This window comes from Anomaloglossus baeobatrachus, chromosome 11, assembly GCF_048569485.1.
Source record: "Anomaloglossus baeobatrachus isolate aAnoBae1 chromosome 11, aAnoBae1.hap1, whole genome shotgun sequence".
In the NCBI taxonomy this organism is placed as follows: Eukaryota; Metazoa; Chordata; class Amphibia; order Anura; family Aromobatidae; genus Anomaloglossus; species Anomaloglossus baeobatrachus.
Genome location: NC_134363.1, coordinates 122,895,804 through 122,909,794, shown reverse-complemented (window position 1 = coordinate 122,909,794; position 13,991 = coordinate 122,895,804). Strand labels below are relative to the sequence as shown.

The 13,991-nt window shown below is 44.7% G+C and overlaps 3 non-coding genes across 3 annotated transcripts; 1 reads left to right on the top strand and 2 right to left on the bottom strand.

Annotated features, from left to right (window-relative positions):
- The first annotated feature begins 3,777 nt into the window (after window positions 1-3,777).
- Window positions 3,778-3,850, top strand: TRNAF-GAA (transfer RNA phenylalanine (anticodon GAA)). Its single transcript has one exon. It is a non-coding gene; the product is annotated as a tRNA-Phe (tRNA).
- A 316-nt stretch (window positions 3,851-4,166) lies between these two features.
- TRNAL-CAG (transfer RNA leucine (anticodon CAG)) lies at window positions 4,167-4,249 on the bottom strand. The gene has a single exon. It is a non-coding gene; the product is annotated as a tRNA-Leu (tRNA).
- A 7,856-nt stretch (window positions 4,250-12,105) lies between these two features.
- Window positions 12,106-12,188, bottom strand: TRNAL-CAG (transfer RNA leucine (anticodon CAG)). Its single transcript has one exon. It is a non-coding gene; the product is annotated as a tRNA-Leu (tRNA).
- Window positions 12,189-13,991: the final 1,803 nt, after the last annotated feature.

The window sequence follows — 13,991 nt, the reverse complement described above, 5'->3', positions numbered from 1 at the left end:
GGTCCACGCTACTCCCTTGTGCTGAGTTCTCCCATAATCATCACGTCAGTGAATCCTCCTCCAGCTCTCCCTTCTATGTTGTCTACAGTCTTCAGCCTTCCATTCCATTACCAGTATCCTCGACTTCTGATGTTCCCGGTGCAGATGCCCTGTCCCGGGACTTCACTACTATATGGAATTCTGTCAAAACCTCCCTTGAACGTGCTTCCGTCCAGATGAAGAAACATGCGGACAAGAAACGCCTTGACCCTCCTCGCTTCTCTCCTGGGAATTTGGTATGGCTTGCCTCCAAACACATCCGGTTAAAGATTCCATCTTACAAGTTGGGTCCGCGGTACATCGTTCCTTTCAAGGTTGTCAAACGGATCAATGAGGTCTCATACAAACTGCAGCTTCTGGCCACGATGCAGATCCCTAACTCCTTCCACGTCTCCTTGCTCAAGCCTGTCGTCCTTGGTCCCTTCTCCTCTGAAGCTGGTACTCCTCCTCCTCCCATTGCTGACAACGATGTGTACACGGTAAGAGATGTAGTGGCCATGAAGACTGTGCGGGGTAAGCAGTTTTTCCTTGTTGACTGGAAGAGCTACGGTCCTGAGGACCGGTCCTGGGAACCCCGGGAGAACGTTGGCACTCCTCTATTTCGCGACTTCTTGTCCCGGTTGCAGGGAGGGGGGCATGAGGGAAGGGGTACTGTCACGCTCCCCGGGTCCCGGCACCGTCTGTCACTTACCGCTCCAGTTCCCGGTCCTCCTGCCCGCAGCTGCTTCCCTCACTATCTCTCCTCTGCATCCTCCGTGCCTCTTGCCCGCCGGTCCCGGCGTCTCCCTGCGACCCAGGACACTCTGTCTGGTCCCCCTGCATCTTCTGCACCGCTTCCGGCTCTGGTCTCTGGCACACGAGCCTCGCACATGCGCATTAGGGCACGCGCACGTTCACTCACCTCTTCTGAAGCATCCCGGAAACAGGATATGGCCAATTATAGGTACAGGGCATATTAGGACTTCCTTTCCATGTGAGCGGTGCCCGATCAACTTGTTCCCATAGCTAGGTGTTCAGGTCCCTTTGTGCCTTGTCTTTGTTTAACTCTGTCTCTTCCGCAAAGCCCGCCTGCCACCCTAACCCGGTCCTGACGGCTGATTCCCCAGGAAGTCTCCCGGTGACTGTCTGCTGAGGATCCCGCCATTTCTCATCAGCCTGAACCCGTCACCGATCCCCGACTTCACCTGGTAACATCAGCCTGCACGTCTCACTGGACTCAGACCCCGTCTGCTGTTCCTACCCGACACCTGAATCCGGTTCCAGTCATCCGTCCTGCCTACGGTGCCCGTTGGACTCAGAGACATTCCGGTACAAATCCCTGAATGACTTTTACCCCGTACCACTAGTGTTCCGGCTACCGTGAATCTAGGCCCTCTGGTGGGGTGATCGGACAGTCCCTGTATAGTGGTTAGCACCGGGTTGCCTCACTGGGGGAGTCCGGTGCACGGCCCAGTGAATCCACCTCCAGGACGTTACAGTTCCCTAACTCTTTCCAAACGAGTGATCAGAAAAATGATCATTACTTGTGATGAAATTAAATGTATCATGATTTATTTTAACAATGATTTTAACCCCTTAGTGACTGAGACGATTTTAAATTGGCTCCTTGTAGACCAGTCAATAGTACAAACAGAGATATCTCAATCTATACTATGTACATTACAATCACTGTAAAATTTCTAAAGCTGGGTTTACACACTGCAACATCGCAAAGGACATCGCTGTAACGTCACCGGTTTTGTGACGTAACAGCGACCTCCCTAAGTCTCTGGTGAGTCGCTGGTGAGCTGTCAAACAGGCAAACCTGGCCAACAGCGCAACAGCGATCCGGACCTGCAGAGCGACCTAGCTGGTTGTTGGGGGCGTTGATAAGCAGCTTTTTGAAAGGGAAGTTGCTAACAAAGTCGCTGCAAAGTCTTTCACACACTGAAACTTTGTAGCGATGCTTGCTGCACAGCGGGAAACAAAGGACCTAGGAATGGTCCTGAACGATTTGTAGCGATCAGCAACTTCACAGCAGGGGCCAGGTCGCTGATGTGATTCACACACTGCAACATCGCAAACAACATCGCTATTGGGTCACAAAACCGGTGACGTTACAGCGATGTCGTTTGAGATGTTGCAGTGTGTAAACCCAGCTTTAGAAAAGTTTCTTTGACTTAGTACAAACATTACCCTTAACATTATGGAGACCATAAAGCAATGTAGGAAGAAAAGATAATCAAAAATAGGGGTCTCCATGCCATTTTTAGAATTACTTAAATAAATAATTTAATAAAATGGTGTGGTGTTCCCTATATTTTTGATAACCAGCCAAGGTAAAGAAGACAGCTGCAGGTTGTAGCTCGCAACTGTCTACTTTATCTGTGCTGGTCATCAATAAAAGCGGGAACCCCAAATCATTTTTTTTTTACATTTCTTAATTTTGTTCTTAGCAGTGTACAGGCATCTTCCCCAAGCTGAAAAGCTTGTTACTTAGCTGCGCTGCAGACTTTCATCAAAGTACATTAGCATACAAACACAGACTTCTGTGAAAAATCCATGTTTGAGTTCAAGCTCTGGTACAAACCCTGAACTTTACCGTTTGGATTTGCTCATCCCTACATGTCACACACTACGTGTCCAGAGAAGGTAGTAAAACATTACATTTACTGGTGAATATTATGTTTACCATTGAAAGCAATGAGAAAGAACAAAAACTTTACTGTACTGTAATTCTTTACTAATCGGTCTCCCTGTTAGTAAACTCTCCCCTCTCTAATCCATCCTGAATGCTGCACTCAGGATGATTTTCTTCTCCGGCTGCTTCACCAATGCCTCTGCTCTGTGCCAGTCATTGCACTGGCTGCCTATCCGTTACAGAGTCCAATATAAACTTATCACTCTCACCTACAAAAGCTCTCCACAGTTCCATACGCCCTACATTTCTTCCCTCATCGCTGTTTATCACCCCACTCGTGTTCTCTGTTCTGCTAATGACCTAAGACTGACATCTTCAATGATTCGAACCTCCCAATCCCGTCTTCAAGATTTCTCATGAGCTGCACCAATGCTCTGGAACCCACTACCAAGAACAATTCGATTAATTTCCGACATCCACACCTTTAAGCGGGCCCTAAAAACGCATTTCTTTAGACTAGCCTATCACCTCATCGCCCTCATCTAATCTAGTCCCTTTCTGCCCTTCATAAAATTTACTTCCAATTCTTGTCCCCTTGTCCTTCTGGTTCCTTTCTCTTCATGTACTTCTTTACACTCTATGTATAAATTCTGGCAGACGATTTGTTCACAAAGCTGGTTTTGAATCCCCTATTAAATCGATGACTGTAGCATATATGACAAGCTTTCTCCCCCCTTCACCTTTTGTGCCTCCCCTATTCCGTCATAGACTGTAAGCTTACGAGCAGGACCCTCACTCCTCCTGGTATCTGAATATTCTAATTTTGTATTGTTTCATATTGTATGTACATCTCCCCTCTGAATTGTAAAGCGCTGCGGAATATGTTGGCGCTATACTGTATAAAAAAAAATTATTATTATAATTATTATCAATAATAATAAAAACATAATAAAAAGGCTGCGTGTGAGCAAAGCATAAGGCGTGGAGGAGACTTTTCTCTCTTTTTTTAATTTTCCTCTATACAAGTCATTATACAGGAAAGATTACCTAACATTTTTTCCTGTAAATCCATTCTTGTTTTTGTGTGTTTTTTTGTCAGTTTAGATACATGCAGTACAGCCGAAATAGCTCAGTTGGGAGAGCGTTAGACTGAAGATCTAAAGGTCCCTGGTTCGATCCCGGGTTTCGGCAGATTATTTTTTCTTCACCCGTTAAATTTAAAGTAGAAAATAAATGAAGCATATGGACTGATAATATAAATAAGATGTAAAAGGCATCAAAGTTGTACAAATATGAGATTCTAAAGAATAAAAAAAGTTAGATGCAAACTTGTAACTTCTAGAATCAACGTTTTGTTAATAGTGACAGCATCACAAAAAGCGCATGCAAAAATAGTTATTTTAATGAGCACAAAAATAAAGAGAAAGAAAGATCCCTCCATGTTATGTCCTACAAGTGATAAAAAAGACCAAGACCGCATGTTATCCTAAATAAAAGAAAACATTGATGTCAGAAGTGGGATTCAAACCCACGCCTCCAGAGGAGACCGCGACCTGAACGCAGCGCCTTAGACCGCTCGGCCATCCTGACTTCTGTTAAAGACTTAGGATTAACTCTTTCCAAGCCAGTTGTCAGAAAAATGATCATTACTTTTGATAAAACAAAATATATCACAATTTATTTTAATACTGATTTTTAACACTGTAGTGACTGAACCAATTTTAAATTGTCTCCTTGTAGACCAGTCAATAGTGCAATCAGAGATATTTCAATTTATAGTATGTAAATTACAATCATTGCAAAATTTGTTTCATAGTTTCATAGTTTTCATAGTTTTTTGTTAAGAAAGTTCCTCTGACTTAGTACAAACATTACCCGTAAAGGGGTTGTCTACTGCTTTTACATTGATGGCCTATCGTTAGGTTAAACTAGAAAAATGACCGGCACTTCCTAATCTCATAATCTGAACTGGACAGGAGAAACAAGAAGCTTGACCATAAAGGCACTCACTCCACAAGGTATATAAAGGGTTAAAAAACAATTTTATTTGTGTACAAAATATTAAAACCAACAATAACAAACATGATAAAGTGCACAAAGTGTGATAAAGCACCAAAGACAACAAGCAATACCCAGTTGGTCTTCCTATAAAATTATTTATAATGAATTTTCCATAAGGTTCAAAGGGATTGGATCTATATAAAAATTTGAATATCAAGCCGTTTACTTCAAATCAAAAAGCACTGGAATTCAAACAATACAGTACAGACTTAATAACCTAATCATCAGAGGATAATATAGTACACTGATACTAGTACCTATAAGTCCTTGACTGGACCCCAGTTTGAGGCAGCAGCAAAAAAAAAAAAAAAAACAAATCCTGACCCAGTAGTCAAAAGATCCAGATCCACTGATCTAAATATACACAATCCCTGTAATGATAAATGCTTATAATAAGGAAGACTTGGCCCAACGCGTGTCGCTTAGAGCAGCTTCATCAGGGGCAAGGAGTGTCATATTTTGCTTGACGTGTGCACCCCCACTTCATGATCATTATCTGAATTCCTTGGCTGTGCATTCTAAAGCTGTTGTTTTATAATCTGAACTGGTGCAAACTAAACATGACATACAATATTCAAAATAGCAGTTGCACTCAAGTAAAGGGAAGGAGAATAAACAAGGATGTAGATGGTGAACATTGGACTATGAATCTGCATTACTGCCAAGAAAACATGAAATCATTTTTTTGAAAAATGATTTACTTAGCAAATAAAGGTGGCCAAATTTACTTGTGCCCAGATAGAGTAGGACCCAGATGAGACTTACAGCTTGACGTGGTATCTGAGCACAAGTAATTCAGCCACCTTTATTTGCTAAGTAACTCATATTTTTTTAAAAATTGTTTTCATGTTTTCTTGGCATTAACGCAGATTCACATTCCAATGTTCACCATCTACATCCTTGTTTTTGCTCCTTCCCTTTACTTGAGTGCAACTGATATTTTGGATACCCTTAGGTTAAGTCATCAATAGCTGATCGGCCTTGGTCTGACACCCCGCACCCTTGCCGATCAGCTGTTCTCAGTGCTGGAGGCGGCAGCAGGAAGCCAGAAATGCTCAGTTCCGGAGCTGCTCCATATAATGATAGTGGCCACAGCCGGGTACTGCACATCCCCCACCCATTGCCTCAGCAGTGTCAGCTGATCTATGACAGAAATATTTACACCCGCTATCTCCTCTGGCCAGTGCTGATTATTTTCACTTGTGCTTGGGTAGTAAGGGTCGTGGTTTGAGTTTCTTCTAGTTTATTCCCTGCTCTGGTATTTTTAATCTTGGCTTTGTCCCTAGCCTTACCTAATACCTGTTTATTCTTGTACTACTTATCTTGCTTGTATTGGTGCATTTGATCTGACTGTGGCCATTGTGCCCAGCCACCAGCCACCCTGCTATTGTCACCTGGGAAGGGCTCTGCCAAAATCCCCACCTCCAGGACCGGAAGCTGGATGAAAAGTACTCCGGCTCTTTAAGGTATACACTTGTGTGACGGCTAGTGCATAGCATGTCTGGCATACTGTGTTTGGTGGCCAGCATTCCGATCATCCCACCACTATCCTTCCATTACACCAGGAGCATGCATTCTCTCTTTAACATACATACAGCCAGCAGCCTGTATCCTCTATATTATCTTAATGCAGGAAGCTGTCACCTGTATCCTTTGTATTATATATACAGTCAGCAGCCTCCTGTATCTGTATCCTCTGTTATATATAGAAAAAGATTGTATTCTATATATATATTATACATTCAGCCAGCAACCTATACACTCTATAAAATATGTAAGCAGCCAGAAGCCTCCTGTATCCTGTATATCTAAGGGGGTGTTGGGCTCTGAAGGCTCTGCCCTGAAGACATCATTCGTCGACCACAAGACAATGATGCAAATAGTGTTTATGTATACAATGTGTTAATGCTTATTTTATATATATATATATGGCCATGTAGTGACTGGTCCTAGGTACTGCTCCTTAGCAAGGTATTGGAGGTTGCCTAGCGACAGGGGTAATAAGATGGTAGACAGTTAAAGAAGGGAACCTGTCACCAGATTTCTCCCTTACAAGCTGCAGCCACCACCAGTGAGTTTTTAGATACAGAATTCTAGAATAATGTATATAAGAGCCCAGGCTGCTCTGTGTAAGGTAAAAAAAAAAATCTTTTATTATACTCAGCTGCGGGCCGGTAGGGTCCAATGGGCATCGCTGGTCTCTGTTCAGCGTCTCCTCTCTTCCTCCAATTGCCATCCTTCTTCCCAGCTTCACGTGGATGACGCATCCTGCATCAGTCACATAGAGGTCTCCATTGTGCTGCTGTGCATGTGCAGTTTGATCTCCTAGGCTAAGGGCGGCTTTGCACGTTGCGTCATTGCACGTGCGATGTCGATGGGGTCAAATCGAAAGTGACGCACATCCGGCGTCGCAGTCGATATTGCAACGTGTAAAACCTTTTTGATACGATGAACGAACGCAAAAGCGTCGTTATCGTATCATCGTTGCAGCCTCCGACATTTCCATAATGCCGATGGTGCGACAGGTACGATGTTGTTCCTCGCTCCTGCGGCAGCGCACATCGCTATGTGTGAAGCCGCAGGAGCGAGGAACATCACCTTACCTGCCTCCCGGCTGCAATGAGAAGGACGGAGGTGGGCGGGATGTTTACATCCTGCTCATCTCCGCCCATCCGCTTCAATTGGCCGCCTGCCGTGTGACGTCGCTGTGACGCCGCACGACCTGCCCCTTTAAGGAAGGAGGCGGGTCGCCAGCCAGAGGGACGTCGCACGGCAGGTAAGTGCGTGTGAAGCTGCCGTAGCGATAATAATCGCTACGGCAGCTTTCACTAGACGGGGCGGGACTATCACTGCAGCATCGGTAACACATTGTTACCGATGTCGCAACGTGCAAAGCCCGCCTAAGGGTAGAGCATGGAAATGGGAAGGAGGTCAGCAATAGAAGAATGAGAGGAGGTGCCAGACCGAGACCAGCGACGCCCATCGGACCAGACCACCCCACAGGTGACTACAATAAAAGATGTATTTTACATTATACAGAGTGGCCTGGGCACTTATATACAGTATTCTAGAATGCTTGTTTGTGGCCGCAGCTTATAAGGGGCAAATCTGCTTACAGGTTCCCTTTAACAATGATAGTAGGCAAAATACATGGAGTTGTTGAGTAAGTCACATTAAGGGCTGCTTCTCACTTGCGAGTTTCTCGCAGTAGAGCAATGCGAGAAAAACTCGCATTGGAATCGGACACATGTTAGTCAATGATTCAGCTCGCATTTGCGATTTTTTTTCTCAGTCCAAATCGGACCGAGAAAAAAATCGCAGTATGCTGCTTTTTTGCGAGTTTCTCGCACCATTTGTCCCAATGATTTCCTATGGAAGGGGATTAAAAGTAGGATCACACACGCGCACCAGCGTTCACATTTGCGAGTGTGGCAGGAACTACGCTCATTAAATATTCAACAGCTGAATGTGACATCACATTCCCAAAGGTAAAATAAATGACACTTGTGTAATCAATTTAATGTAGTTAGGATGTCGCAGGAAATTAGCATCGCAATCGCGACACACACGCGAGCAAAATCATTAATTTATTCAAAAAAAGGATCGCACTTGCGTTGCACTCGGACCTAACGTGAACTAAAATCAGACGAGTTTTTTTCAGCCCAGTCGGACCGATTTTACTCGCATAGATGTGTTTCCAGCCTAAGAAAGTTATTTGCAAGCTTGCTGAAAACCAAAGCCCCAGAGACAAGGGTGATTGTGGCAAGGCAAAAAAAACATATAAACATATAAACTGACAAATATATATCATAAGGCACTAAAGAGTGTTTAACCTAATAAATAAATTACTGAAATAAAATGAAGTGGGGTCCCCCCTATTTTTAATAACTAGCCAAGTTAAAGCAAACAGCGGTGGGCTGATTTTTGCAAGTGTGAAAGGTATATGGATACTGGCTACTTCCCAACCTAAAAATACCAGGCCAAAGCCGCCCCATAACTGGCACTTTACCTGGCTCTTCCAATTGCCCTAGTGCGGTGGTAATCAGGGTGATGTCAACTGTGTAATGTCATCGGGCATCAAGTCCTGGGGTTTTTAATGGAGAGGCATCTATCAGACACCCCCATTACTAACCCAGGAAGTGAAAAGAAAAAAACACAGGAAAAAATAATTTCTTTGAATAATGACTCCCTCACATTCCCTCGTTCACCAATTTATTATCAAAAATGTTGCTACGTAGCTCCATCATAGGCCATGATACACAAAGGCAGCCCTCCTAGGGATCTTCTGAAAAAATGCTCAAGTTACCCATTGACTTCCATTACACTCATTACTCAAATCAAGCCCGTCCCTGGATCCAACCTGCTGGATTTGAGCATTGAGCACTAACTTGTCCACTATTGTACCACTTTAAATATGCTGTTATAAATTTCTAATTTTCCATAAGGAAAATCATTAATCTTTAGAACTGATGGTGATATAAAAATGTAAGTTTTTTTATATAATGGAACTTTTCTGAAGTTGAGTTTACACTGTTGGAGATTCCACCAGCTCACCAGACTGAAGAACGTAAGGTCCCTGGGTAAACCCTGGGTTTTGGCAAATTATTTTCACTTCACCCATTAAATTTAAAGTAGAAAATAAATGAAGCATATGGACTGATAATATAAATGAGATGTAAAAGGCATCAAAGTTCTACAAAAAAATCATGATATTCCAAAGAATATAAAAAGTTAGATGCAAACTTGTAACTACTAGAATCGACGTTTTGTTAATAGTGACAGCATCACAAAAAGCGCATACAAAAATAGGTATTTTAACGAGCATGAAAATAAAGAGAAAGAAAGATCCCTCAATGTTATGTCCTACAAGTGATGAAAAAGACCAAGACCACATGTTAGCCTAAGGGTATGTGCGCACTAGGCGTTTTTGCCGCGTTTTTAGCGGCGTTTTTTACCGCGTTTTTGTGCTGAAAACGCAGTGACATTGCTTCCCCAGCAATGTCTATGGGTTTTCATAAGTGCTGTCCGCACACAGCGTTTTTTTTTAGCTGCGTTTTTGTGCTGACCACAAAAACGCAGCATGTCAATTATTTCTGCGTTTTCCACTGTGTTTTTCACTCATTGAATTCAATGAGATGTTAAAAACGCAATGAAAAACGCATATAGCCGCGTTTCTATGACTAAAAACGCAGCTATAAACGCAAGGGGTGGGTACTACAGTGACGTGTACAGGAAGAGGATTCCTTCTGTTGGTAAACACAGAAGCATGAATCCTCCCGGTACCGTCACCGCTGCGTCCACCTCCCGTCCTGTGCATGTCAGCTCCGTGCGGCGCCATGTCTGGGCGGGAGGTGGAGGCAGCGGCGAAAACCAAAGTGAACAGTAGAAAAAAAAAAAAATGTCATATATACTCACCTGTCTGCAGGGTCCCGGTGCCATGCCCGCTCCCAGCTCCTGTCCCGGTACCGCCGCTCTGGCTGTGTGCAGTCTCCCCGGGGCAGGACCTTGCTTGCAGGACCTGGCGGTGGATCACCTGATGCAGTCACCTGACGCATCAGCTGATCGTAGTCTCGCCGGCTTTTTCGCGCCCGGCCGGCTATCAGCTGATCCTGCCGTCAGGGGACTTCATCAGCTGATAACCGGCAGCTCCTGCAGCGATCGGACGGGACCAGACTCCTGTCCAATCGATCGCTGCAGGAGCTGCCGGTAATCAGCACAGCACATAAGTGAGTATTATTTTTTTTTTTCTACTGATGCATCAGCTGATTGTATAACCGGCTTTTATACAATCAGCTGATGTGTGATGGGATTCAGGCACTTGATCCTGACACATCATCAGATCGCTTTGCCTTCCAGCAAACCGATCAGATGATATTGGATCCGGATTGGACGGCGCGGGACCCTGACCCAGGATTACTGCGGAGAGGGGTTCTTTATTTCAATAAAGATGGAGTCACTAATTGTGTTGTGTTTTATTTCTAATAAAAATATTTTTCTGTGTGTTGTTGTTTTTTTTTTTTATCATTACTAGAAATTCATGGTGGCCATGTCTAATATTGGCGTGACACCATGAATTTCGGGCTTAGGGCTAGCTGATAATATACAGCTAGCCCTAACTCCATTATTACCTAGCTAGCCACCCGGCTTCAGGGCAGCTGGAAGAGTTGGATACAGCGCCAGAAGATGGCGCTTCTATGAAAGCGCCATTTTCTGGGGTGGCTGCGGACTGCAATTCGCAGTGGGGGTGCCCAGAAATCTTGGGCACCCTGCACTGTGGATTCCAATCCCCAGCTGCCTAGTTGTAGCCGGCTGGACTCAAAAATTAGGCGAAGCCCACGTCATTTTTTTTTTTTTAATTATTTCATGAAATTCATGAAATAATTAAAAAAAAAGGGCTTCTCTATATTTTTGGTTCCCAGCCGGGTACAAATAGGCAGCTGGGGGTTGGGGGCTTGCCCGTACCTACCTGCTGTACCCGGCTAGCATACAAAAATATGGCGAAGCCCATGTCATTTTTTTTTTCTTTTTGGGCAAAAAACTGCATACAGTCCTGGATGGAGGATGCTGAGCCTTGTAGTTCTGCAGCTGCTGTCTGCTCTCCTGCATACACTAGTGAATGGAGGATGCTGAGCCTTGTAGTCCTGCAGCTGCTGTCTGCTCTCCTGCATACAATGAACATTTTGAATAAGGAAATGACATCAGACCTTTTTTATTTTTTTCATCAACAATCTTTAATGGCATTGTGCACTGATTAAAAACGCAGTGAGCAAAAACGCAGCAAAAAAGGCACCAAATCGCGGCAAAAACGTGACATGCAGCACCGCAGGTGACAGAGCAGAGCAAGTTGGTGACATGCTCTGCTCTGACACATAGTGTGCTGCATGTCACTGTATCCACTCTGGGACTTGTTGTGCAGGTGACCGGATGATACATGTCACTAACTTGCTCCACTCTGTGACTTCTGCTGGGGGTTGGGGGCTGCCCGTACCTGCCTGCTGTACCCGGCTAGCATACAAAAATATGGCGAAGCCCATGTCATTTTTTTTTTCTTTTTGGGCAAAAAACTGCATACAGTCCTGAATGGAGGATGCTGAGCCTTGTAGTTCTGCAGCTGCTGTCTGCTCTCCTGCATACAATGAACATTTTGAAGAAGGAAATTACATCAGACCTTTTTTTTTTCATCAACAATCTTTAATGGCATTGTGCACTGATTAAAAACGCAGTGAGCAAAAACGCAGCAAAAAACGCACCAAATCGCAGCAAAAACGCATGCGTTTTTGCCGCGTTTTTTAGCCGCGGGTGCGTTTTTTGAGACAAAAATGCACATAAAAACGCAGCGTGAAAAAAACGCCTAGTGCGCACATACCCTAAATAAAAGAAAACATTGTCAGAAGTGGGATTCAAACCCACACCTCCAGAGGAGACTGCGACCTGAACGCAGCGCCTTAGACCGCTCGGCCATCCTGACTACTGTTAAAGACTTATGATTAACTCTTTCCAAGCCAGTTGTCAGAAAAATGATCATTACTTCCCATGAAACAAAATATATCACGATTTATTTTAATATTGATTTTTAACACTGTAGTGACTGAGCCAATTTTAAATAGTCTCCTTGTAGACCAGTCAATAGTAGAATCAGAGATATTTCAATCTATACCGTGTTTCCCCGAAAGTAGGACCCCCCCGAAAGTAAGGCAGGGTGGGGGTTTCGGGGGGGTCCGCCAATGTAGGGCACCCCCCGATTGTAAGGCAGGGTAGCGGGGGTGCCCGGGGAATGTAAGGCCGCCTATGGGTGGTGGTCGCGGCGTAATGTATACCTCCTCCGGTGAATGGCCCCCGCAATCTCGCCGGCCTGCGGCGCGTCCCGGGTCAACGCTCTTCCTGCTTGATGCTGATTGGCCGATTAGCCTGTTCGTCACAGGCTCCCTGCTGGCCATCAGCTCGAGCTGTGATTGGCCAGTCAGCCGGCTCGCAGCTGATTGGCCGAATCAGCCGCGACGTCACCGCCTGCAGGCTCGCTCCCATTGGTCCAGCGTCCCCGGCAGAAGGAAAGTAACGGTAAGTTCCGAAACTCTCTCTCTGTGTGTGTACGGTATGTGTATGGGGGCTGTATGTGTCAGAGTGTGTGTGTGTGTGTGTGTGTGTGTGTGTGTACGGTACCGGTACGATATGTGTGTGGGTGCCGTGTGGGTCTGTACCGGTACCGTATGTGTCAGTGTGTGTGGTGGCAGAGTGGGGGGCAGAACCACTGTATGGGGAGGCTGCAGGGGGGAGGATGGGGTGGATTCCGGACTCTCAAACAATGGGGAGGCTGCAGGGGGGAGGATGGGGTTGGTGGATTCCGGACTCTCAAACAATGGGGAGGCTGCAGGGGGGAGGATGGGGTGCATGCCGGACTCTCAAACAATGGGGAGGCTGCAGGGGGGAGGATGGGGTGGATGCCGGACTCTCAAACAATGGGGAGGCTGCAGGGGGGAGGGGGGGAGGGGGAAATTGTTATTTTTTTTTTCCAATGTAAGGCCTCCCCCGAAAGTAAGGCAGGGTGGGACTTTTGGGGGTAAAATTAATGTAAGACAGGGCCTTACTTTCGGGGAAACACGGTACTAAGTACATTACAATCACTGCAATATTTGTTAAGAAAGTTTCTTTGACTTAGTACAAACATTAACCTTAACATAATGGAGACCATAAAGCAATGTAGGAAGAAAAGATAATCAAAAATTGGGGACTCCATGCCATTTTTGAAAATGATTTAACTAAATAATTATAAAAAATGGTGTTGGGTCCCTTGTATTTTTTATAAGCAGCAAAGGTAAAGCAGACAAATGAGGGTTGTAGCTCATAACTGTCTACGTTGGTTATCAACTATAGGGGAAACCTCACATCATTTTTTCTTTTAATTTCTTAATTTTGTTCTCAGCAGTGTACAGGCATCTTCCCCATGCTGAGAAGCTTGTTACTTGGCTGCGCTGCAGACGTTCATCAAAGTACATTAGCATATAACCACAGATTTCTGTGAAAAATCCATGCTTGAGTTCAAGCTCTGGTACAAACCCTGAAATATACTGCTCGGATTTGCTCACCCCTACATGTCACACACTCCGTGCCCAAAGAAGGTAGTAAAACATTACATTTACTGGGAAATAGTATTTTCACCATTGAAAGCAATGAGAAAGTACAAAAACTTTACTGAACAGTATAATACTTTACTAATTGGTCTCCCTGTTACTAAACTTTACCCTCTCCAACCATTCTGAATGCCGCAGTCAGG